The 26,645-nt window shown below is 41.3% G+C and overlaps 1 protein-coding gene and 1 pseudogene across 1 annotated transcript in view; one reads left to right on the top strand and one right to left on the bottom strand.

The window, feature by feature from the left end:
• CRADD (CASP2 and RIPK1 domain containing adaptor with death domain) overlaps nt 1-26,645 on the top strand; it is a 177,349-nt gene that overhangs the window by 106,749 nt on the left and 43,955 nt on the right. The window lies entirely within an intron of this gene.
• LOC116877422 lies at nt 4,142-6,740 on the bottom strand (annotated as a pseudogene).

A 26,645-nucleotide genomic window follows, 5' to 3' on the forward strand; every position in this document is an offset into this window, starting at 1 on the left:
CCTATTCCAAAGTACTTTACAGTGGTGATCATATGAGTGTTATAAAAATGTGTTCAGGTGTCTCCTTCCTAGTAGATTGTAAGGGATGCCATTATAGGCTATGTCTTAGTCACCACTGTGTTGTTCTTATGTAGCCACTAGGCTGATGATCACAAAGCTCCACGGGGACCACTGTGTCATGATGGTCCCCTCTCTCCCATCTCCTCAAAACTCTGCAGTCTTCTTAGCCAAGTTCTGTGGCAGTAACATGTTGAATGAACAAAGGGAAGAATAAATGAACAGGCAAAACATTTTGTACTGGCAGACCCTTCTGGAAGTAGGACTGGCCAGTACAGGCATTGGTATCCTATGTAAGTGTGGCATGCAGGCACTGTTTCCTAGGACTTGTGATATGACTGCAGTCTTGCCTTCCTTTCTGGCTGCTTTTGAAGCCTTTCCTGAGGTCCTCCCCATTCCAAGATACAACAGCTGGTGGTTGGTCTCCTTTTCTCTCTTACTCTCTTTCTTCCTTCTCAGTATTTTTGGACTACCTCATACATGCCAAGTATATAATATATCTAATCATATATGATGCTCTTAGTTAAAAAAAAACAAACACTTTACTGGTATAAAGACAAAGACACAGAGAACTACCTTACACATGCTCACACACAGATAAAGTACCAGGTTTTGACCCAATTGTCCATGGTTCTAAATCTCATATTCCTTCTGTTATACTCTGCAGCCTCCCTCATTTGTGCCCCATCTTTGCCCTTTCATTTCTCTCTGACATCCCTGTCCTCCTCATCTCCTGTTCCCTCACCCAAAAGACAGACTGAGGTAGATCCTTGGCATACCACTTTTCAAAGGATCCCAAAACTGTGCTCATCCTATATGATGTCCCCAGTGTTCAGCCCTGTTTAACTCTTTGGTCAACACTCGGCCATTTCCCACTTCACTTATCAGACCTTACTTGGGCTTTGTGTCTCTTGTTTCCAGAACAGCTCTGAACACTATAGAGGAATTCATCTTTCTACCAGGCCAACTGTGCCATTCTCCTCTGATATATTTCATGGTAACTCCCCCCGTTTTTTTCCAGAGAGGCAGCATTGAGCAGTGGCTGAGATCATGGGTTCTAGAGTCAGAATGCCACGGTTCAAATGCTGACTTTTCCTTCTTCCTGGCTGTATGACCTTGGATGAATTACCTCAGTGTCTCAACTTCCTCACCTGAAAAGGGAAGATGAGAAAGTACCACTGTTACAGGATTGTGGATTGTAGATTTAATCCACACAAAAAAAGCCCTTACAGTTAGAAAGCCCAGAGTCAAACCCTTAATAAATGTCAAGTGTTGTTTTGAATAAAGACCAAGAGCCTCATTCATAGTTTCAGGCTCATTCCCAAATTGCTTGGGTTTTCTCCATCTTTTGATTTCTTTTTTCTTTCTTTCTCTCTCTCTCTCTCTTTTTGAAGATTTTATTTATTTATTTGAGTAAAAGAGAGAATGTACTAGTGGGGGAAGTGTAGAGGGAGAGGGACAAGCAGACTCCTCACTGAGTGAGGAGCCCGATGTGGGGCCAAATCCCAGGACCCTGAGATCATGACCTGAGACGAAGTCAGATGCTTAACCAACTGAGCCACCCAGGTGCCCCTGAACTTCTGATTTCTATTCATTCCTCCCTCCCCTCTGGCCTCCTGTGTCCTGCCTGTTCCTCCAGTCTGTGGTAGTCTGTAACATAGGCTTTGTCCACTCCCGAGCCTGGACCTCATCTTCCACCTGCATCCCACAGTCTGGATTGGGTCGATCTTCCCTGTCCACTTCTGTCTGCTGGTCTCCCTTACAGAGCTTTCAGAACCTTCAAAAGTCCTTTTCCCTTCATGAAACCTTTCTTACTAAGAGGGAGAGGAGTGAGTAATTCCCCTGCTTGTACGTTTTCTGAACATACCACATCACCTCACCAAAACATAGTATCACTGTGAAGTGCGTTTGTGAAAAGAAAATCATTTGATTTCCCTCTTTGTCCTGTACCTGATTATGTGCTTGGAAGATCAATGTTCATTTAGGACAGGGTACTTTTCTCTGTGTCTGTTCTGAGCCCACAGCTCACAGAGAATATAGGCTCTGACTTCACAGGCCGTTCTCCCAGTGGCACTTGCACCTGTGATGAGTAAATTCCTGACTCAGAGAAGAGGTCATGTAAAATCACCTATCCACTGAAAACCTAACCCCCAACCTGCATTCTGAAAATCGGTGTTTAATGCTTTACTCAGATCCAACATTTGAAAAGTTCCCTAAAGCTTGCTCATCTTGCATCGGGGATATTTAATTTCTGCTAACTAAAGATTTTTTTCCTTGGGGTAGATATAGAAAACACTGGTGCTTCTTCCCAGCCTTCCCCCTCCTCTCTTGAAAGCTTTCATATTTAGCCCTGTATATTGTTTGACCATACCTTGTGCTTCAGGCCCTGTGTTGGAGGAGTGACTTTCCTAGTCACATGGTAGGAACTGTTCTGGATCCTTAAGAAAAAACTGCTACTGAATAGTGCCTAGTCTTCTCCTTTGAAAAGATGACAAAAATTATAGTGGTTTTGCCTGTCATTTAAAAATAAACAGATTCTGAACTTGTCTGGATTTATTGGCTTTACGGAACCAGACCGAAAGTACACCATGCACCAAATTGTGGCAGAACAAATTCTTCTTTAGGACATTTATGGCAGGTTGGGCTTTTCTTTTATTCTTTGTGTGTCTCATTACTGGCAATGATTTCTGAAGCATCAGGCATTTTCCACCTTTGTATAAAATTAAGCAAAGGCAGACTCTTAGTGGCCTTGAGTTACTTCTCCTCTCTGGGTTGAATCAAATCCTTGTTGTGACTGCCTTATGGTGTTCTAGACAGAGGTGGGTGGGTTTTCCTAAAGAGCAGGTAGTAGTTTATAAAGCATGCATTTTGGATGCCAACTGGCCAACCTTTTTTACCTCGATGAATAAATCAGTTCCTTCAATGAAGGAATGCAGGCATTTAAGGAAAATTGTGTGTCTGTAAGATTAGTTGTGTACATAGAATGTTTGTTAATGGAGAAGATGGGGATATTGCTTGAGCAGCTGCCCTTCCTATTACTAGATGTTAACATTTTAATTTTACTTTAGTTTTCAAACTGATCTCTCAAACATAATTGCATTTGAACTACACAGCAATCATGTGAAGTCAGTAGGGAAGGTATTTATTATCATACAGGGAATCCTTCCCAAAGAAACTGGGGCTGATCATGTTGGCTTCGATCTCCTGACTGAACCTAAATGGTGGTCTTTCCATTCTTTTTTTAAATTTTTTTTTAAAGATTTTTATTTATTTATGTAACAGAGATCACAAGTAGACAGAGAGGCAGGCAGAGAGAGAGAGGAGGAAGCAGGTTCCCTGCTGAGCAGAGAGCCCGACGTGGGGCTCGATCCCTGGACCCTGAGATCTTAACCCAAGCTGAAGGCAGAGACTTTAACCTACTGAGCCACCCAGGTGCCTCTGGTCTTTCCATTCAAAACACAGTGATTTCCCCCACTAGATCAGGGAGTCTCACACTTGACTATTCAGAAGGCCCGGCATTGGGATGAGAAATTCACATTTTTGTCACACACCCCAGGAGACTGATGGTGATACAGGTGTGTGTTGGCCCACACTTTAAAAAACCCATTCTATGCCATGTATCTTGGGTTTCAGCCTGTTTTTATTAAGTGTAATGCTTGGAAAATATCAGTTTTAAGGTGGCACGTTTAACATAGAGGATTGAAAAGTTCATTTAAATGTGTCAAAATCCACAGTGATACACAAATTTATGACAACATTGTTCATAATAGTTGAAGACTGGAAACCTTCCAAATATTCATTGACAGGGGAATGGTTGAATGGCCAAATGGTACACTCATAAAGAGGAATAATATACATTTATAAGAAGGAACAAGGAAAACCTGTATCTTCCCATGAAGTAATTTTTAGGGTCTATTGTTAAGTGATAAAAATAAAATGGAAAAAGTATTTATAGAGTATGCTACTTTCAGTGTAAGGAAGAAAGGAAAATACAAACATATTTATGTATAATAAATAATATATAATTATTAATATAAAAATAATATTTACATATATATGTGTATAAACACACACAGCCTGTACCTCAGGGTGTTTGGTTTCTTTTGGTTTTTTGGATTTTTGGTTTTTCCCACGGAGTGTATTTGGGCACATCTGGGGCAAGGAGGCTCTGCCTCTGAAAGAAAGTGTTGGGCCTCTTTGTGGTGAAGTGGGGCTTGTGCTGGGAGGGGGGATCCTGTGAGGCAGCGGGAACTTGACCTTCCCGTCTTGGAGCTGCATGACTGCCACTTGGCAGCGTTGGCTGGCTGCAGTCTCCTCCTGCTTCGTGATCTGGATCCAGTGGGCCCAGGTACTGTGCCCGTAGTGCAGGTCTCCATAGCACTGGGGGGCAGTGTCTGCTGTGGTCAGGTCCCCGGACTCCTGGTGCATGCCGTGGGTGCCACTGCAGGAGGCCTAGAGTGGCCGGGCACTCAGATTCTTCACCCACAACGAGAATTTCTCCCACACCCACCCACAGCAGTTCCCCTGAAGACTTTGTCTTCTTCAGCAGAGACACAGAGTACCAGAAGCAGAACTTGGTGACAGCATGATTAGGTGCAAAGATTGGCAGGTGATGGAGGGGCAGAGTGTGGCCTCTGGGAGTGGGCAGGCAGCGCCCAACTACCTTGTTCTTTTGCAGTGTGCCTGAGGCCCTCAGGGCACCCTCTCTGTTCTTGCTGCCACCCAAGAAAGGAATAGGTTCTTTATAGATAATTACAGCAAATAAATGCAGAAGGATGCTAGAAATAGAAAACCACTATTTTGCAACATCTACTGAAATAATGGAGCCAGGCAACAATCATAAATGGATGCTAAAATCTGAACTGAAATTGAAGCTTTGTAATTGAGAATCAGTGGGACATTTGAACCCAGTGATCACTAAAAGTAGACTAGCTACTCCTCCTGATGTGATCTGATTGAAGAGAAACAGCACCACTTATGCAGTATTCTGCCCACATCTCTTCTACACAAATTTGAACCAGAATCTCAAAGTTCAGTATCCACCTATTAGTTTATAGAAAGTACAGGAGACAGAGGCACATATTCAACAGCACCACAAGGGCATAAATCGGCCAAATTCAGAGTGTGGGAGTTCTTTTTTTTTTTTTTTTTAAACATTTTATTTATTTATTGCAGAGAGAGAGAGAGAATGTAGGGGTGGGAAGGGACAGAGGGAGAGGGAGAAGCAGGCTCCCTCCTGAACAGGGAGTCCCATGTGGGACTCAGTCCCAGGACCCTGAGATCATGACTTGAGCTGAAGGCAGATGCTTAACCAATTGAGCCGCACAGGTGACCCCTGGAGTGTGGGGAGTGCTTCAAAATTAAGGACCCAATTTCTTCAGCAAATAAATGTATAGGAAAAAAGTAGGAAGGGGAATAGTTAGAAGTTAAAAAACTTAAGAGACCTGTAAATCAAATGCCATGTCTAGACTTCATCTGAACAAAAATCATATAAAAATACCTTTCTTTTTTTTGAACAATAGGAAAATGAAACATAACTCTATTACATGTTATTAAGAAATGACTGAAACTTTATTGATCTGCGAGTGGTATTGTGATATATATATTTTTAAAGTCTTTACCTAAGAAGCACTTGCTATTGAATTGCTATGATGCCTAAGATTTCCTTTAAACATATCACATCAAAAGAAAAAAAGTGTTGAGGAAAGCAGATGAAATCAGAATGGTAGGATGTAATAGTTATTGAGATTTGGTGGTATGTCCTGGGAGTTCCTTACATTTTTCTCTCTAGTTTGTTGTATGCAGAAAATCTGCATAATAAAGAAGATCAACTTGTGCTGTTTTAGAGGCCAAATCCTGGCTAAAGGCCTGGATTGTAGCCATTGTTTGTATAACTCAGGGAGAGTCATGGCTACTCCCTTTTCTCCACCTCCCTGCCATTTTGCATTTCTTTCATTCATTCTGCTTCATGGGTTGTTCACTCCATCACATCTTGTACCACCACTGTGGTAAATCTTCCACTAGCAAGGTGTAGACACTAACATTCTCACTATTCGGATGAGGAAACTTAAGTGTGAGGGGTTGAAGTTTCTTTTTTTCTTTCTTTCTTTCTTTTTTTTTTTTTTAAGATTTTATTTATTTATTTGACAGACAAGAGATCACAAGTAGGCAGAGAGGCAGGCAGAGAGAGAGGGGGAAGCAGGCTCCCTGCTGAGCAGAGAGCTCAATCGCAGTGTTAGGGTCCGTGATCAAAGGAGTGAGACTGATAAAAGCAAAGGTCAAGCAAAGCTTTATTTCGTGCCAGCACTGAGAATCAAACCGACCGGTCGGGGCCGCTTCCTACAAAAAGAAAGCGACGACCCCCAGCCTCATAGGCCAGCTTTTATAAAGCACAGGCCATGTAGTTGAGCCTGGCCAATGAGATTGTAGCACACAAAGAAAGTTACACGGTCATGCTAGGTCACACACGGGTGGCCATTTGGATTACAATTTACCCTATAATAGCTGTTTGAACTAGCCTATCACTTTGGTCAGAATTGGCGCCTTAGTTTGGCGCCCAAAAGGCAGGGTTTACATTCTTTGGTGGTTAGGGAGGTAGTAGGTGCACTTTACTGATTGGACGTCTCCACCTGGCCTAACACGTCCTGGTATCTGGGCTCTGTTATCAGGGGCTGGTCGGCCATATTTTACTGCTTTCCCAGACCTCTTTCTAAGTAAGTTCCTCTGGGGGGCAGGATCAATCTAAGTTCACTGCATAAACAACAAAATGGCTGTACTACCGAGATGGGGTTGCTCTGGCTAAGTAGGCCCTTACACCATGACCCTGAGATCATGACCTGAGCAGAAGGCAGAGGCTTAATCCACTGAGCCACTCAGGCACCCCGGGGTTGAAGTTTCTTTTCCACAAACCCATGTCCCTCTGTCACCAAAATAGGAGCTTTTGTGGATTATTTCTTGCTGCTTCCTGGAAATAATCCTTTTATTTTATAGTTTTTCAATTTTTATTTTTAATTTTATTTATGGATAAATTTTAAACACTGAATAAATAAGGATAGATGAAATGGAGTAGCATCTGTGTATTCCTTGTGTGTGAGAAAGATGTAAGGTATCTTTCTGACTGTGATAATTACAAAGGCCTAATCAGAGGCAAGGCAGTGATGGGACTAGAGTATGTAGCAACTTTCTTCATACTCATAGAAAAGTAAATCTCCGCAAATTGTAACTTAAAGCCACAAAATAAGGTTTCCTTATGCTTGTTCTTCAACAACAGTATTTGATCATCCTTCTACTAAAGTGGAGGCCAGAGAAAATTGGCTGATTTAATTTCTCTTGTGTCCGTAAAATGCTTTTAGGACTATCACAATAAAGAAATGCTCTGAAACAAACAAATAAAATCCTGAACTTCCCCTGAGCCACGATTTGCTTTATTTTCTTCCAAAATTATTTTGGCATTTGTCAAACCCAGGTGTGCCGATGGGCAAGTGCAGCCCTGTCATTGTCATCTGTTCACGCGTGATGCTCTAGATGTATGAGATAGCAGCCATCAGTCAGGGAGTGCTAGCAAGCCACATCGCTGAATTCCTCCTGCAGGGCATGCGTGAATCATACCCTCTGCTTTACAAGATTTAGTGTGACTTTCCAAAATACCTGCAGCGTGGCACTTCATGACTGATCCCATGTAATTTATGCCCCAGAGATGTCTGACTACAATCTTAGGAAATTATATTAATGGGTTTGACTTTGTTGTTTCCTTCAAGAATCAAGGCATTAAATATAGTCGAAATGAATGACAGAATTTACCAGGGCATGCCGGTGAGGGCATCAAAAATGGATAAATAATAATAAATATTGAGTCTTGCTATTTGCCAGAAGCTGTACCAAGTCCTCTAAACACATACGAATGCTTAACTGTCTGAGCGATCCTGTTTTATAACTGAGGTGGCTGCAGCACCGAGAGGTTAAGTGACTGCCTGAGGCTGCATGCTTAGTAATGGCAGAGCTGGGCTCTGAATTCAGGCATTGCAAGTCCTAAGCCTTTGCTGTCTCACCATTGGGCAGTCTAGGAGCCCCAGCAGAAAGTAATCCCACGCGGTAATCCATACCTTTGGATTGGTACAGTAATCCATACCATACATGTGCCTTTGCAGACATTAGGGCACGGTAGAAACCTGGGTCACATGCCAGAGCTTCATCTGACAGTTTGACAGGTATCTAAAGCTAAGCAGAAAGAGATGAAGAGATTGATCAAGCACATCTGGCAAATCTTCTGTATTTGATACTTGATACACGGAGTTGATATTAGAATACAGGGTTCCAGAGTGACTTACTGTCCAGTGGGAAAGACAGTTGGCCTGGTGACCTTGTAAGACAATTAAAGGACATAGAATGGATATTCAGGGACGCTTGGGTGGCTCAGTTGGTTGAGCGGTTGCCTTCGGCTCAGGTCATGATCCCAGCGTCCTAGGATCAAGTCCCACATCAGGCTCCTTGCTCAACAGGGAGCGGGCTTCTCTCCCTCTGCCTCTGCCTGCCACTCTGTGCTCGCTCACTCTGGCAAATAAATAAATAAAATCTTAAAAAAAAAAAAAGAATGGATATTCATTCAAGATTATCAGAAAGAAATTAGGTCAGAAATGAAATGAAAACAAAAGGCAAAGAAATACCATTTTGACATAAATAAAAGCATTTCTCCTGCTTAGTGAAGGGAGTGCGTTTTCATTCCTGATTTGTTGGAGAAGCATGGAACCTGCTTACTTTGAAATCCTAAAATCTCTTTAGGCCCAACTCATTATTAATGTGGTATACTTTCCTCAAAAGAGTGATATTTTCACAAATGCTTTTTCTGGCTCCAGCCACATATAGAAACATTGGAATGAGTCCAACATGGTGTTTTGCCTTAAAAAAAAAAAAAATAGGAACTGTATTTGATAATGCATATGCTACAGACACCTCTAAAAATAATTTGCAGTTGACAAGTTATTTCTTTGATATTTTTTCCAGGCCCAGGAGAGGAAGCTTTAAAATTTAAATTTGATTAACCTAGTACTTTTGAGAGCAAGGACAAGAAACTTTGCCAGCTTATATGATTGAAATATGCTTTAGTATTTATATAATGATTGAGAATGACTCAAACTGGTTTTCTCTGGTAAAGAAACAAAAAAACAAAAAAATAAAATTAATAAAAATAAAATAAAATTAAAGACTTTTAATTTAAAAAAATATAAAATTAAAAAAAAAATTAAAGACTTAAATATGTCTCCTCCAGAGGGTAGCAGGCTTAAGTCAACCACTGGTATATCATCTTCCTCAACTTCCCAGTCCTTGACCTGTGAGTTAGAAGGCAAGGATGCTTCTTTGAAACTTCCTTCATACCTTCTTTTACCCTTCAGTATTCAACCACAAATGTTGTTGGCAGCTCCTGGCAGAACAGGAAAGGAGGCCAAGAAGTAGATCTATAAAAGCAGAGGGATTTGTTCATGGAAGCCCTTTGGTGAATAAAAGAAAATGGATTTGAAATCTTGGCAGTACCAGCAGTATTTATTAAAAATGCAAGCTACTGATAATAATATCAGACAGCATTATGGAGGAATAGTGAATACCCCACTTCACAGGTCATTAACTCAGATGTATGTTTTGCTACCGAAGAGAGCAGACACAGTCAAGAACATGTGAGATCTAGTCCTATAGCTTATGACCATGAACTGGTCACTTAATTCTTTGGCCATAGATTCTGTATAAAAGACTTGTACATGATCTCAGTGATTATGTTCTACTTCATCAAAATGGCATGATTCTAAGTTCCTATGGGATATCCAGGTAAGATGAGGCAGGTGGAACATTAGTTTTGGGTTTTGCCTTAAAAGGAAGTGTTGGGGAGGCAACAGAGAGTAGCAGGGGTCACAGACTCAAATGCCTGTGTAGGCAAATAAGTGAAGTGAATTTGATATAGCAGAAGTACATATCCATATTTTATGTAAAAACCCCATATTTTTAAACATTGACAAGTTTTTCTTTTTTTTAAATACCTAGAAATTGAATTGCTGGATCATGTGGTTCAGTTTTTTGTATGTCTATATGTCTGTATGTATGTATGTATGTATTTAGTTTTTTAGTTTTTATTTAAATTCCAGTTAGTTAACATATAGTATAATATTAGTTTCAGGTGTACAATTTAGTGATTCAAGACTAACATTCAGCTCCTGGTGCTCATCACAGCAAGTGCCGTCCTTAGTCCCCATCACCTACTTCATCCATCTCCACAACCCAAAAGTTGACAAGCCTTTCCATTTTTATCAACTCACTGTTGTTGGTGACACATGGCTGGCCAATGGGCCTTTGGCTTTTGGACTTCTGGGATAGACTCCATTATTAATGGATAAAGGGCAAAGTTTTAGATTCTGACAAACCTGAATTTGAACCTTGGCCCTGCCCTCTAATAAATATGTTAGCTTGTATATCCATATTTCACTTCTTAAAGTTTCAAGTTTCTTTATTTGTAGAAATGAGAATGGCAGTACCATTTTGTTGGATTTCCTAAAGATTACATGTAGCACCATACTTAATACAGAGTAGGCACATTCTAAATGTTAATTCCATTACCAGTGCCATGGTGGTGGACCATCTATAATTTTTTCATTTTTACCTTGAGGGCCAGTTGCTCAACATTTAGAAAAGAATGATAGATGCCAGTGCTGCTTCATAGACTCTGCAGTTGAAATCTCTTCAACCTGCAGTTCAGTTGTTTAAAAATACAGCTTTCATCTTTAAAAGACCCCATTTAGAAGGACACGTTTTCTTTTTGCCAGGGGATACAGGAGGCAGTAAAATCAAGATGGTTGGTTACTCTCAAAACCGCTTTTGACAGTGAGGAAACACAACACCACATTTCCTCCTTAGGAAAAATCTAGTGTCTGGGGGCCCTGCTGTGACGATGGTAGTTTCATAGTTTGGTTATTCCCAAGGGAAATCTATTTTGAAGAGAATTTGCTACATGCCCTACTATGTGCAGGGCACTATTCCAAGGGAATAATATAAAGACGACTAAGACCTAATGGAATCGTCATGTACAGGATGGCCTTGAGAAGCGACACAGACCTTCAGGGATGGGCTTCAAGGTATGTGATTGTTCAGGATGTGTTGTTCAAGGTATCTTTGAAGTCTCCCTTTGGAATTCTCCTTTAGAGACCTTGGCACATTTTGCTGAAGATTTTTATACTGATGGTATTCATTCTTGGAAGGTGGTTTTGATTTGGGAGACTTGCCAAGAACTCTAACTGACGAAGTCTTCCACGTAGGTGGTGATCAAACTGGCTAGAGTAATTTTTGGTTAGAAATGGGTTAGGACCATAAAGTAATATGACAAGTTTCTTGTATGACACATAAACTAATCTTAGAGATAAAGGCAGTTCCACAAGAGGCATTCTGCAAGTTTTTTGCTCAAAACCAGTATCCCTGAAATATACTTGTAGCTTCCCACCAGGGTTACTTTGAAAGGAGTGGTGCTCATCTGCCCGTGTGGTATAGTATGTCTTCGTAGAGAACCTTGTACTTACCTCTTAGCAAACTGAGTTTTGTTTTTCCCTTTAAAATATTGTAGCATTCTGTGAAGCTCTGGGAGAGATTTTCTCCAAGAAAATGAAACAAATTAGATCCATTCTTAGAAGATGTTAATGGAAAGAAATACATGTTTATACCAAGTTCTTTAAAACTATCTGAACTGGAAAGGATTGCTTCATTGTTGACCATGATTATTCTACCATGATTTAGAGACAAATAAGTTTCCTGTCAAAGTGTTTAACAGTAGAATTAAAGAGTTCCGTGTTGTGGCCTGTTGAGCTCATTCATTGATTCCACAGATATCTTTTGAGGCCAAGTATATGCCAGGCATAATCAGTCACTTACGATGATGATAATGATGATGATAAATATGTTGGCTTCACCTCCTGGAAGTCTGCTATGCAAGAATACAAACTTATTCAGTAACTGACCTGAGTATAATTAATAGTAGTATTATCAATTATCCTACTTTTTCTTTAAGGGATAATTTGGAGTTTCATGGAGCGGTGAGCCTTTCTGGTACATTTGAAACATTGTTCATTTTAGGACCATTGGGCCATGTATATACTCTTGAGGAAATACATCTCTGGCATGGCACCTGGTCACCATGTGGGTGGTCCCTCAGGTCCAAGGATCCATCTCAGACCACTTCTTAACCAAATGTGTCACGGAGCCCTCATTAGAATGATGTTCTTGGTTGTAGGGGGAGGCAAGGCTCTGAGGCTCTGAGGTTGTTGTCATGTTCCATCATCTCTTCAGGGTGCTGTCTGGGGAAGAAGAAATAGCAGTGGTGCTGGAATCAGAAGACGACACTTTCCAGTCCCAGCTCTGCTCTCCTCAGCGGTCATTACCTCATTGACCTAGACCTCAGTTTTCTAACCTTCCAGAAGAAGGTTATTCCTGCTTATTCCCAGCATTGTTGTGGGGCTTTGTAGGAGACGGGGCATGTGAAAGCATTGTAGGGATGTTAGTCCTTGTTGCCGTCATCCTCTTTCTTTCTTTCTTTTTTTTTTTTTTAAAGATTTTATTTATTTATTTGACAGAGATCACAAGTAGGCAGAGGCAGGCAGAGAGAAAGGAAGGGAAGCAGGCTCCCTGCTGAGCAGAGAGCCCGATGTGGGGCTCGATCCCAGGACGCTGGGATCATGACCCGAGCTAAAGGCAGAGGCTTTAACCCACTGAGCCACCCAGGTGCCCCTGTCATCCTCTTTCTGATAATGAAGCTTTGGCTGCACTGAGAAGCAGCTCTGTCCCTTGGAGTCCCTGGGGTTTTGTTTCACAGCTCTTAGCTCTTATTTCTTCTTCCTTCTATGGGTTATTTGTATATCTTCAGTAGCCAAGTTTTTCAAGGTCGGAGACTGTGGTTGGTGGGTACATATCCCCCAATCCTCTTCCCCCAGTCTTCCTATTTTCCCACTTTCCATGTTGACTGACAGAATCTTCTATGGCTCAGAGTGGCCAGAGTTTTTTGTGTGAGCGTCTGAGTTCATGTTTTTCCCCAGGCAGAGGCTAAGAAGTATCTGGTACAGTCATTTTTTTTTTCAGAGTGTAGTTACTTCATCTCCAGAAAATTACCTGAGAAGCTGAATAGCATTTTAGAAAGAAAAACCAAACACAGTTCAAATTCTTTGTGTGTGTGTGTGTGTGTGTGTGTGTGTGTGTGTGTATTTTCTCCTTCTTTCATAAATTATCTGTTTGGGGGCCTTTAATTGGATATCTCACAACATGTAGAAGTAGTCTGAACTCTTAAAGTTCATTGAATGAATTCGTGATCTAGGTAGCAGGTGTGGTTTTAGAAAATCTTGTGCGCTTTGCTTTTGTAAAGTGAATACCAGCCACCACTCTTTCCCCCAGGGACTTGTCACCTCATGGGATTTCGCTGGGACTTCTAAACAATGTGGGCTCTGGCCTGAGGTCCTGGAGTCAAGGATGTTGTCTGCTCTCTTACTCAAGGCCACAAAGTCCACTTTAACTGCAGGGAGAGCTTTGCTTCTCTGGATAGAAATAGTATGTATCATCTTTTCTGATAACATAGTGGATGCTGTTTCTTTCTTCTCTTAGGCCCCCAAGAAACTCAGAGGTAAACCTGAAGCTTATCTATAACAACCATAGTCTGCATAAGTGTGTTATATTTTCATTGGTCTTGAATTTCTATTTTACTTATATTTTCTGGCTTAGACTCTATAGTTTTTGAATATTAATAATTTTGTGTGTTCTTGATGGAAATCCCCTAAAATCTTTTCTGTGGTGAATTGGAATGAAATCTGTGACTTAATCCACTAAGTTTTCTTTGGGCAAGGGACGTTTGTGCCAGAAAAATCAGAGATTATAGTAAATTTGAAAAATCAACATGGTTCTTCAGGTTTAAACATACTTGGTAGGAATGGCCTCCCCTAGTTCTCAAAATTTTGAGATTTGAATTCATTATGAATAATACTCATATTTTATACTTCCCCAGCAAGAAAAAGAAATCAATTAACAATGATTATTGAGTATCAGCATCTCTTCCAAGAAGTAAAATGTTATACACACACGCTGTCTCTCTCTTTCTGGTTGTAGAAAGTTAATCCCTCCCTCTCCCCTTCTTTTCTTCCCTCCCTTCACTCAAACATTGGGGTCTCTGCTACCCACAGAAGCTGTTGCAGAAAAAAGGTTAAACAAAACAACATTTTTTTTAAGTCTTTTTTTTTTTTTTTAAGATTTTATGATTTATTTATTTGAGAAAGAGAGAGCATGAGTGGGGTGAGGGGCAGAGGGAGAAGCTGCTGAGCCACCCAGGTGCCCCTAAACAAAACAACATTGTTTCAAAATAGAACAAACTGTTAGAATAGTGTTAATGGATTTTTTTTTTTTTAAGATTTTTTATTTATTTATTTGACAGTGAGAGATAACAAGTAGGCAGAGAGGCAGGCGGAGAGAGAGAGAGAGAGGGAAGCAGCTCCCTGCTGAGCAGAGAGCCCGATGTGGGACTCGATCCTAGGACCCTGGAATCATGACCTGAGCCAAAGGCAGCGGCTTAACCCACTGAGCCACCCAGGTGCCCCCTAATGGATTTTTTTTTTTTTTTAAATCTCAAGGCCAGCTTTCCAAAATAAGCTCTGTGGTGTTGTAGACTGCTTGAATTTTTTTACTTAGCTTTCTTACTCTGCCTAAATTTCCAGTAATTAGAACTTCTGATAAGAGCTTTCTTTTAAGAATAGAAATACTTCTGAGACTCTTCAGAAGTTAATAGCTATATACAAGTAATTACAAATTTCTTAAAAGCATTTTTTCCCCCTACTTACACGTAGCTGAGGTTAGAAGGTCCTAGAGAAGGAATTCAGTTTTGAGGAACTGGCCTGGCGAGTATTATAGTAAAGGACTTAGGACAAAATAAAGGTACTTGGGGGCTTGGGGAGCATGTAGTTAGGAAGTCGGGGAGGCTTGCAGAAAGGTGTTAAAGGATGTCCAAGGCCTTCCTCCACCTGTTTTGTAATGTTCTCTAAGGCTGGCCCAGCTTTCGTGAAAGGACCCGTATCTTTTCTATGCATTCTGCCCCAAGGAGTTCCAAGATCTGGAATTCAGATGAGGACTCTTAGTGAATAGTTTGGTTATATTGTAGGTTAAATAGGTTTGATAATAAAGCTTGCCACCATTTATGCTATTATATTTATCACTTATATAGGTCTCAAGCTAGGTGTTACTGATTTTCACAGTGTCCTCTCATAGAACCCTGGTGTCATAAACTGTAATACTGGTAGCAGTTATCGTAGCAGGTGTAGTAGTAATATTTTCTGTGTTAAAATACAGAACTTGGTATGTGCCAGGTGTAGTTCCAGTTGTGGCTGCTCACTCATTTAAAGATACAAGTTGTCCCTGTTATTACAAGTGACACGGTTTGAGTTATACGTGTTGTACTACTATTGTCCCCATTTTACAGATGAGGAACTAAGGAACAGAAAAGTTATATGACTGAACTTCCCAAGGTCACACAGCTACTTAGTAGCAAAGCCTTGATTTGAACACAGAGTCTGGAGATCCAGTTTCTGATCTTAACTGTTATACTGTCCCCACATGACAGAGGTTTTCCACAACTGAAATAAAATTATAAAGTCCCCCTCAATCCACGGAAGTTAACAGTTTATAGAATTTTCTCAGTTTTAGGTTTTGTGTCTCAAATCTTTGTACCCAGTACAGCAGATAACCAATGAGAGAACAAGTGGCAAGTTAATATCAATGATATAATTATGCATCACTGTATTCTGAGAGTTTACCCAGACAACCCGCATACACTAAATGGCGATAAAGCTAAGCAGTTTGCAGGCACAAAACAAGAACAGAAGAATTGCAACCATAAGCAACTGAAGACATGCATGGGTGATGAGGTAAAATTCCTTTAATTTACAGACATTCCAAGCACAGGTATATGTTCTGCAACAGGACTAGGCATCGTGTGGCAGTAGGACTTCTTAGCATAATTTCAAATGAGAATCATCTCAAACTCTAGGAATGTACTAATTTTGGCAATCCTAAATAACTTAATATGTTATACTACTTATTCATGCACAAAACCAAAACCAGAAAAAGCAAACAAAAGTTCTTAGACTTCCTCTTCCGCCATTAGAATGAATGGAAGAGTTTAGATGTTGTCATCAGTTTGCTGCTTACCAGTAAACCCCTCATGGCCCTGCAGCTGACAGTGGGTCATACTTTGAGAATTCCTGTTTTAAAGAAAAAAATAAAGTTCATACCTTTTCCTGAAGTCAGTTAAAGGAGACAGCAACAGCACAGAAAAAATCCTTCCTTGACCCCTAGCCAACCTATTCATTTTTCTGCTCTCTGTCATTACAGAGCTTCTAGAAAGAACTCTGTGTGCTCATTTCTATTCCTCATCCTCCACTCTTTTCAGCCCACTTCATTAGGCTTTCATCCCCACCAGTCCACTGATGGTGCCTCTATCAAGGGCACCGCTCACGTCTTTCTGGCCATATGCCACGGTTTATGATGGTCAATTCTTTTTTCTCATGTTACTTTTAGCAACATTTGATATAATAGTCACTTCTTTTATGGAATATTTTCTTTTCTTGGCTGATGTCAACCCATATTTTCTTGTTTTTTTTTTGTTTTTGTTTTTGTTTTTTTCCACACCTCACTGATGTTCCTTCTCCTTCTGACCTCTGGCTATTAGAAAGCCTCCAACGCCTGATCTTAGAACTTCTCTGTACTCCTTTTCTGGGTAATCTTTGTGGGTTCTTTTGCTTTATATATCTTCTGTTTGCTAACTGACATTTTGAAGCCTGACTTCCAGGCTTGAATGTCTGAGAGCAGCTCGAATTTAATGCACCTCAATCAGAACTCTTCATCTCACTTCTGCTTTCTCCATGAGGCCAACCCCTCCTCCCTATCCCCCCTCAGAAAGTAACTCTGTCATACACCCCACTGTTGAAGCCTCACACCAAAGCAACGTTCTGGGTTCCTCTTTTCCCCTCATCTCCCACAGCCAGTCTGTCAGTATCCTATACTGAAAGACCTCCTTAGTCACCCACATCCATCTATTTCTCTTGTCTTTTCTGCCACCACCCAAGTCCAGAACTCTGACATCTTCCACTGGACTCCCACATTGTCTCCTGACCTGTCTCTCTGCTTCTGTACTCACCCCTGCAGTCGGCCAGAGGTAGCAGCCAGAGCAGTCTTTTAAAATATAAATGTCACTCCTCTACTTGAAATCCTCAATTGGCTTCCCATTGCACTTAGAAGAAAATACAAACTCCTTCATGCTGTATGTAGCTCCTGCCTATATCCATACCTTTTCTCCTGCCTCTCTCCCGCCTCTCTTCCATGGCTCGTGTCCCTATTTTGTTCTTCACATATACCACGTGAGTGTCAAACCTCGAGGTCTTCGCAGTTCTCTCTTGTTGGCATATAGATCACTTTATACGGCTGGTGTCCGCTCATTACTTTGGTCTCAGCTACAGAGCTGAGAGAGATTTTCCCTAACTCTCCTAGCCAAAGTGCCCATATGGTCCTGGGTTATACTCCTGCCTACAGCCCATTTTCTTTGAATTTATAGAAAGGCATGCATGTGCTTTTGCATTTGTTTATTTATTTGTTTTGCCGCTAGACTGTAAACTCCAGAAGAGTGGATTCCTTGTCTGTCTTGTGTGTGCTGTCTCCCCAGTACCTAGACCAGTATCTGGAACATATGGGAGGTTAATACTTACTGCATGAAGGAACACATGAATGACTTTCGTTTCTGATTCAGGATCAAAGCACTTTGCTCCCAAGGACTAATCTATATGGTATTACCCCCTTACTTCTTCCCCTGGCCTTTGCCCCCTGCTCATTTGAACTCTGTGCTTGTGTACTGTGTAAAAGCGTGTTCAGCATTTTTAAACAGGTTTAAAGACATATATTGTACTTTGGGTTCTTTGTCATTTCCAGTAGTCAGATTCTTTCTGGGGCTCCATCCACAGGGGTCTTGTCCAATTTCCCAGTTTCTCAGAAAGGTAGTAATATTTATGGCTGCTTGCATGTCCTCTCCTCCAGTAGTATTTGAACTTCACACCATTCATCTGCAGAGCTGGAACACTTCTAGGTCTGAGCAAAAAGCAACTGAGATCCACCAGCTCCACTCGCTCTTTGATCTAAGGCACTCTTGTTTCTTCTTAGCTTTTCTTTGCTTGTCTTTGGTTGTCAGTTTGCTCCTTCCTTTCCTTCCCCTCCATTTTTCTTTTCCTGTAGCAACTCATAAATTTCTAGTTCAGTAAGATCAACTGCGAGAAAGGCCCTTCCCCAGTTGTATTTATATAACTAAAAACTCTGTTTAAATCTCAATTTTAATGTGATAATTGAGCAGCCTTCCAGAAAATAGCTAGGGCATGTGCATTGTTACCAATTTGATTGTTATACTGGGATTGGCCAGGGCGTCAAAAGTGAAATCCTTTGTCGTGTCTCCGAGTAGGTTAGTACTTTGGGAATCTTCTTGACAGGAGATGAGTTGGAATCAACAAATTTTATCAATTTATCTCATGGGTGTAATTGTACCTATGTATGTCTCTACTTGATAGAGAGCTTGGGTAAGCTTGTTTTCAAGGACTTCTGGGTTCTTTCTCAGAGAATTGTATCTTAAGGAAAAGTTGAAAGAAAAGTAGGCTGTTGGGATTTTCTTTTCAGTCATAACTAACAGATTTGTTACTGATATTCTTTTGCATGTAGTTAGAAGTCTGTTCTTTCTGCCAAGATCAGTCTTTTTTTAAAGATTATATTTATTTATTTGACACACACAGAGAGACAGTGAGAGAGGGAGTGCGAAGGGAGAATCAGGCTTCCTGCCGAGCAGGGAGCCTGACTCGGGGCTTGATCCAGGACCCTGGGATCATGCCCTGAGCCAAAGGCAGATGCTTAATGATTGAGCACCCCAGGCACCCCTGCCAAGATCATTCTTTATGAACTACGTATAAGTCATTTGAATAATACTTTTAAATATCAAGTATTTACTTGTGATCAGCAAAAACATTTCTGGGGCTAGACTTTTCCTGTTATGGGTATAATTTTTCTAAGGATTTTTTTTTACTATAGGCCCTGTTTCCTTAGGTCTTAGGGTTAATGGGTCTCTTTGATGTTGATAATTTTCATTTTGCTTGTTCTTACCCCTTCTGCTCTAATAGCGCTTTGGCCCTTTGCAAATCTCTCCTTCCCCCTTGGCCTGTCTCACATGCCCACAAGCGGCTTAGGCCTGAGGTCACTTGACATACCTGGTCCTACCTCCGCCATTCACACTGGCTGGCCAGATCTGGTTGGCACTCTTGCTGCTTCCGCTGAGATCAGCCCTCCTTTTACATATGAATGGTAGGAGCTGGGGAAAATGGAAATGCTCTTATCTGAACAGCTGGCGTCAGAATTTGCTCTAGGAAGGAGATGATCTTGGAGAGAACACCTTAACGAATGCTTGAGGAAGAATATGAGGCCCCAAAGGCCTGCGTGTTGTCAGAACTACTCTGCCTGGAGCCAAGGGGAAGCACTTATTGATTGTTCCATGAGTAGAAGGGGTATGTGCAAGAACAAAAGAGAGGGGAGGGTGGAGGAGGGACAGGGCCCCAGCTAGGTGCTGAAGATTGTGGGGAGGACCCTGATGGCACTGTTCCGTGTGGTCCCCTGACTTCTCTGTGAAGTCTACATTGCTGGTACATGTCTAGCATGGAGTGGACTTCTGGAGGGGAACCTGGAGATGTAGACATTCGCATCTCAGTCAGCACAGGGTGGTGTGGAGACCACATCCACGTAGTCGGAAGGAAGGAAGGGAGGCCCTGAGAACTTCATCTCACCAAAATGTCGAGATGGGCTTTCGGTTTCCAGAGGCTGTTCAGTTGGTGGAGGGTTGAGCCCGTTTTTCGTACAACTTGAAGGACATTGAGAGCCCCAGCAAACACATGGCTTCCATCTGGAGGGTACCTGGCATAATTCCGTTGGAAGAATTTTCATACCACTGCCGTTGGTTGCTCCGCTGCTAATGTTGTGTTTTTATGTGTGCTTGGTATGCTTACATTTCTGGAATTCTGTTACACATTTCTTCATTGCACAAAGGATATTGTAACGTGTAGCTGTGTACCCAGAACACAGACAAAGGAACACATTCAGCCGTGTGGATGTGTGTGGAACATGTGGCAGACAGGCGGTCGGGATGGAGCTGTGTGAGGAAACGTCCAGGAGGAAGCGACCACTGTTTCTAAGCAGCCTTCATGGTGGGGCTCACAATCTCCACACCCTGTGCATTAGCTATTTTTGTTTTTCCAGTCCAGTCGCATCTTCCAGGCTTTGGATAATTGAGGAAGGGGAACCAGGAAAGCTTTGCTCAAGGCTAGAAACAGTCTCTTTCCACATCACTGAGGCCTCAGTTGGAGCATGGTTTCCTCACCTCCCTCTCCAAGCTTCCCTAGGGCTCCCCCTGCAACACTCACTTGCTCTCTCCTCCTTGGTCCTACAGCTCTTTGTACATTCCTCAGTTTCTACACCTGGCATATTATTTCTAATCAGTCATATGTATTTTTCTTTGTTTCCCAGGAGAGTATAATTTCTTGAATGCAGGAAACTGCGTCTTGTCTGTGTTTGGTGGTTCCCCGCCAGTATTCGCTGAATGAATGTTGTTGGGGACATGAATAAAGAACCAGAAGTATTTTTGATTGGTTGATTGAGAGAGAGAAAGAGCTGCACAAGTGGATGGGGAAGGGGCAGAGGGACAGAGAGAATCTTAAGCAGGCCCCACGGTAATACAGGGCTCCATCCCACAACCCTGAGATGACGACCGGAGCTGAAACCAAGAGTCAAACGGTGAACTGACTGAGCCACCCAGACGCCCCGGAAGTGGTTTTATTTTGATTTTCTTTTGTCTTTTCCCAGGTGCAGAGGGTAAGTGAAGAGGCAGAATGAGAAGTAAGATCAGTGGTGCTAGTAAAGAAACTGAGACACAGAGAAGTCAAGCGACTTGCTCAAAGTCACACAGCTAGTAGGTGGCAGTTGGGATCCAAACTCCACAGTCTGGGCTTTTAACAGTTAGTCGTCCTCTCTAAGGTTGGAAGACACTGAGCGAATTCAGATCCTACATGTGTGAAAACTGCTAGGTCACAGGTTTACTGTCCTATTGCTGCATTATTTTAATAACTATTACTGTAGTATTGCTAAAGAGTTACACTGAACATGGGACTGGTTCCTTTCACAAGCTCATCCCCTCCAGATGCTCTCCTGCTAAACTCACAGATAGCTGGGACAGGCAGATCCCAGAAAGGCAGGGCAAGGAATGCTGAGGGATTTCTCTCTGTGAGAAATTCCTGGGAATTTCTGTTCTGGTAAATTTGGGAATTTCTGTTCTGGTTCTGGGAAAATCTGTCCATTTCAGCCACCAGCTCACCCCAAATCTAGTAACGTGGCCCTCTAGACAGGGGCCCATCCTTCATACAGCCTGTGGAAGGGAAAGGGATTCCAGACACAGCGTTCTTAGCAAGTAAGGTGAGGGATAGGCAGGGGGCATACCTGTCTGTGTTCAGTACCCTTATCTTAGTATGAGGGACTTGAACTACATTATTCTTTATCAGATTGGAGTCTAAGGACCCAGGGCATCTAAAAGTCCTATGAGAACTACGTATTTTTATTTAAACACTAACCAAAAACTTAATATTGCCTTATTTGGGATCATTTCTAATGGGTCCCCTGCCTCTTGATTTCAGTTTCTCAGGTTATATTGGTCACCATGACTTTGACAGGAGCAGGTATGAGTCACCTATAGCGTCAGGCTTTTTGAAATACATGTTATAGCCCAGCAAACACAGCCACGTGAATATACGTGTGACCAAAAGCTTCCTGAAATGTCGTTTATCTTTTCTATCCAGGAAGTTCCCTGTTGTTCCTCCACCTCCCTGGCTAGTCGTGACCATGACTTCAGTCAGAGGGGTCACAGCATTGAACAGTGAGCATGTCCAGGTTACTAGGTTTTGTTTTGTTTTTTAAATTTTATTTATTCGAGAGAGAGAATGAGAGAGAGAGCAAGAGATCACCAGCAGGGGGAAGAGGCAGAGGGAGAGGGAGAAGCAGGCTCCCCGCCAAGGAGGAAGACCAGTGTGGGACTCGATCCCAGGACTCTGGGATCATGACCCAAGCGAAGGGCAGATGCTCAATCGACTAAGCCACCCAGGCGCCCCAGGCTGCTATGTTCTTCTGCAGTGGAAACTTTCTACTGAAAGACATTTTACAGAATAAATCTTCAGTTTCTTCAGTTACGTAATAAATTGAGTCTTTCCCTTGGGATCATGAGAACAAAATAAAGGTATAAAATAATGACTACTTTGTTCTGGATTACTGAGAAAAGTACACAGGTGGTTTAATCCATGGATTAGAATTACACCAGGAAAAGGCCAAATCAGAGTCTGTGTGGGACGGGCCCATAAGCAGCTGCATCAAAACAACTGTGCCCCAGCATTCGGGGCTGTGTTTACGATCCTGTCTTTGCATACACCAGCTCACAGCAATTCATCTGCAGAAAATGCAGTAACCAGTAGATGGTTCTTTCTCATTAAATTTAAAAATCTTTGTCTTATTTATTTGGGGAAGCACTGTTAAAGTGGGTATATCATTTAACTTATACAATTTCACACATTCTAGATTTGTGTGATTTTATTCTTGTGGTGGTGTTTAGTATGTTTTTCCTTCACCTATATTTCCTGTAAGCTAAGTAGTTGGATCTGGAGGCTTGATTAAATTTAGGCTAAATATTTCAGGCAAGAATACTTCATAGGTGATACTGTGTGCTCTCAAATGTATCAAAGAGGTTCACAAAGCTTGGCAGTCCCATTTGTAATGTGTGGAAACTACCCCTCCATCCTCTTTGCCCACTCAGTACTGTTTGTGAGCAAGAAGAGAAATATCTACTGTATTTGAATCAACTTAATAAATATAGTTTCTTTCTTAAAGTCATTCCACATCTACCTTTTGGCACTGAATATCTGAAACCGTCCAAAGGGCTGTAAGTACCTTGCCTCGCCAGTAAGCTGTTAACAAGTCTTAACTCAGGAGATCTGTCTCTTCTGGCATTCTGAGAAGCAGAAGTCTCAAATTGCTTCCAGCTGAAATGGAAAATAAACAAAACAAAAGCTCATCTGTGGTTGCCAGAATAATGCCCCCCCACCCCCAATTTACACGCCTTCACTGTGGAACCTGGGATTATATGCCTTATATGGCAAAAGGGACTTCAACTGAGGGTACTGATTTTGAGATGAAGGGATTGTCCTGGATTATCTAGACAGAACCAATCTAATCATGTGAAAAAGATGGCAAAGGGAGACAGAAGAGCAGGTTGGAAGGATGTAACTGGGAGGATTTGATCTACTGTTGCAGCCTTTGAAAGTGGAGGAAGGGGCCGTGAGCCTAGGAAGGTGGGCAAGTTTCTAGAAGCTAGAAGAGACAAGGGAATGGACTGTCTCCCAGAGGTCCCAAAGAAGAACACAGCCTAGCTGATGCCTTGATTTTTAGCTCAGTGAGATTTATGTTGGTCTTTTGACTGCATAACTAAAAGATAATAAGGCATAAGATAGATAAATATTGTTCTAAATCATGAAGTTTGTGGTCATTTGCTATAGCAGCAATAGAAAACTCATACCAAAAAGCACTTAAGTTTTTATCCCTTTATCTCTCTATCCATCTGGCTCTGTACAGTAGAAACACTTAAAGGTTCTTAATGCCTCATATTTATCTCTAGAAACTTGGGTGCTTAATGAATGCATTTTGACAAGAGAGACCTCGATGAGGTCCTCATGACCTCGATGAGGATATTCTTCAGTAGCTGAAATATATTCAAGCTGGTGAAATGATGCTGGACATTCAGTCAGTCCTATGTGTGACTCCAGATATCTGGATGTTGGAATTGTTCAACCAGGTGTAGACCAGCTACTGCTGAGGGGAACTTTTCAGTTTTCATCTGGATATCCAGCAAGTACGGACATGTCCAGACCCCGTGAGGTCTGGCTGGAACGGACATAGTTCCCATGTGGTGGAAGAACAATGCAGTGTGGCTCTGGAGGTCTGCCACACTCGTGGTGCTTTCATCAGGACAGGCCAGTGAATGTTGTGGTCAGGCCCTTGGGCAAGTGACGCCACTTAGATTTTCTTTCTTCTAAATCACCACCCCTCCTCTACTGCTGAAATGTGGCTAGCTGCTTCATCTGTCAGTTAGGGTGTCACCCTTCTAAATCACACCAAGCAAAACAGTAGGAAAATAAACCCTCTTGGCTGGGCTGAGGGGCTGGGAAGAGAGGGAGGGAACACACAATTAGGAACCAAAAGCTGAATGAAAGACTCATAGGTTTGGATCTTGTCTTCTTTCGGCCATGGATTCAGTTTTGACCTTGCTTTAACCTCCTTGGTCCTTAACTTCCCAGAACTCTAAAAAGTGATTAATAATCTCAGCCATGCAGAGGTGGAGAGAACTAGTAAATGGTAGTTAAGGGTGATGAGTAAGCCAGATCTAACAGCTACTGCTTTTAAGATTTCTCAGGATATATTCAAGTTGCTTTTGTTTTAAGGACTGTGAAGAGTTCAAGAAGACATTTCTGAGTTGGGTACCATTTATCTTTTTGTGCTAAAGATTCTTAAAGCTGCAGGAATTTTCTTGCCAGAGCTGCAAAGCAATTCTGAAGATCAAGTCATGTGTTCTTTGTGCAGAGGAATTTGGGGTTTGTCTCTCTTAGCATATATGGAATCCTGTGATACAGATACTAGCCTCATACTGAAGTGGATCGGGGTTTAAAAGATCTTTCTAAGTCATTTTTTTCCTTAACAAATATGTGATGTAACTGAAGTAACAAGAAATGGGAAATTATTTTGAAGGGGTATGTATAGTCTAAATCATTATTTTTAAAAATATAAATAAAAATAAATATTTTAAAAAGCACATTCTAAAAAATAAAAAAAATTAAAGCTCATTCTAGGTAGCAAATTATATTCTTATGCAACATAAAAAATAACAAAAACAAAAAATAAAAATTTTAATAAATTATTTTAATAAATTTATATCTATTAAAAAGAGTTTACATGACTTTATAGTCAGTCCCCCCCCCTTTTTTAGCTAGTCCTCAGAGCCTATTTGCGGAACATACTCTTTTCCTCCCCAGTACATTTTGTCATTCAGTGGAAAAAAACAACACAGTATTTTGTGTGTATGTGTGTGTATATATATCTACATATATGTATGTGTATATATATATATATGTATGTGTGTATATATATATATACACACATACATACATACATACATACATATATACATACATATATTTTGTTCCATAGATAAATGGAACAAAAATATATGGAACAAAACTAAAGCTTACTAATGTAGGAAAACTCCCCACAAATTCCCTGAAGAAATGTATCGGCAAGACTGCTAGAAATCCACATTAATTTGTTACGTGAACTTAGGACATTGAAACCATATCCACCTGCTTCTTGCTTCTTGGCCACTGAACGGTGTGTAGCAAGTGCCTGTGTGATCATATGTCTGCCAGAGGGAAAGAGTAGAACATGGGTCATATTAGCACTGCAAAGTACTCAATTCTTCAGAAATTACCCAGAAATACTTGGCTGGCCACAATACAGTAAGCCCCTGAAGGATGCTGTGGTTTCTCTGGCCTGTTAGAGGAAAGAACACTGTGTGCATGAGTCGCTGTCTCCTTAGACACTAGCAATGGCTGCATGCTGGGTAATGAGCTGATGAGGTATTTCAGCATATTTTCTTGCCTTGGGAAATTTTCCAGGTATACCTCTGTTTTCTTTCAGCTGCCAAAATGTCAGTTACCATCAGACAGGTGTAGCTGGCCTTTTTAAAAAACAAAAAGGTGGACAGACACACTGTCATTCTTTGTTCTCCCATGGTTTGAACACTAACAAACTGCCTTCTACCCATTGCGTGAGCCACTTCTGCATCTCTGCTGCTCCCCCACTCTACCCCTTGCCCATTCTTGCTGAGAAATGCTGCGAATGCAAAGCACAGTAGTGGCTTTATCCCAAGGTATGACCTGTTATGTCTCTAAAAGATCAAGGTCAGACTTTTGGATTGCTGATAGTTTCACCACGCAGGCCAGATAATTTTTTAAACAGTGGCTAGTGCCTGAAGATAGTCCTGTGACACTCTCTCCTATCCTCCATGATATGTAAAATAAGAAATATTTTGCTAAGCATTGGAAGTCAGAGAAAGACACTATGTGTCAGAAACATGAAGGAGTTTCTAATAGATGTAGTACAGCTGGTTCCAGAGAATTCATTTCCAACTCAACTTCACAGAACAGAAGCCTTGCCTTGAGAGAAGTCAGTGGTCTTCTAACTTCTTTGCTGGATAACCCCTACAAGGATTTTTTTTTTTCTTTTAAATGGTGTACTTTCTTGAGTTCTTAACTTGACATCTATATGTTCTCATCGTTTTTTAAAATAGAAAGTAGAAAACATTATACATCTCATAAATTGAGAGAAGGTGAAGATTGATTGTGCATGGAATAAATTATTTCGTGACATGATTT

Source organism: Lontra canadensis, unplaced genomic scaffold (assembly GCF_010015895.1).
Source record: "Lontra canadensis isolate GAN:19392208 unplaced genomic scaffold, GSC_riverotter_1.0 scaffold52, whole genome shotgun sequence".
In the NCBI taxonomy this organism is placed as follows: domain Eukaryota; kingdom Metazoa; phylum Chordata; class Mammalia; order Carnivora; family Mustelidae; genus Lontra; species Lontra canadensis.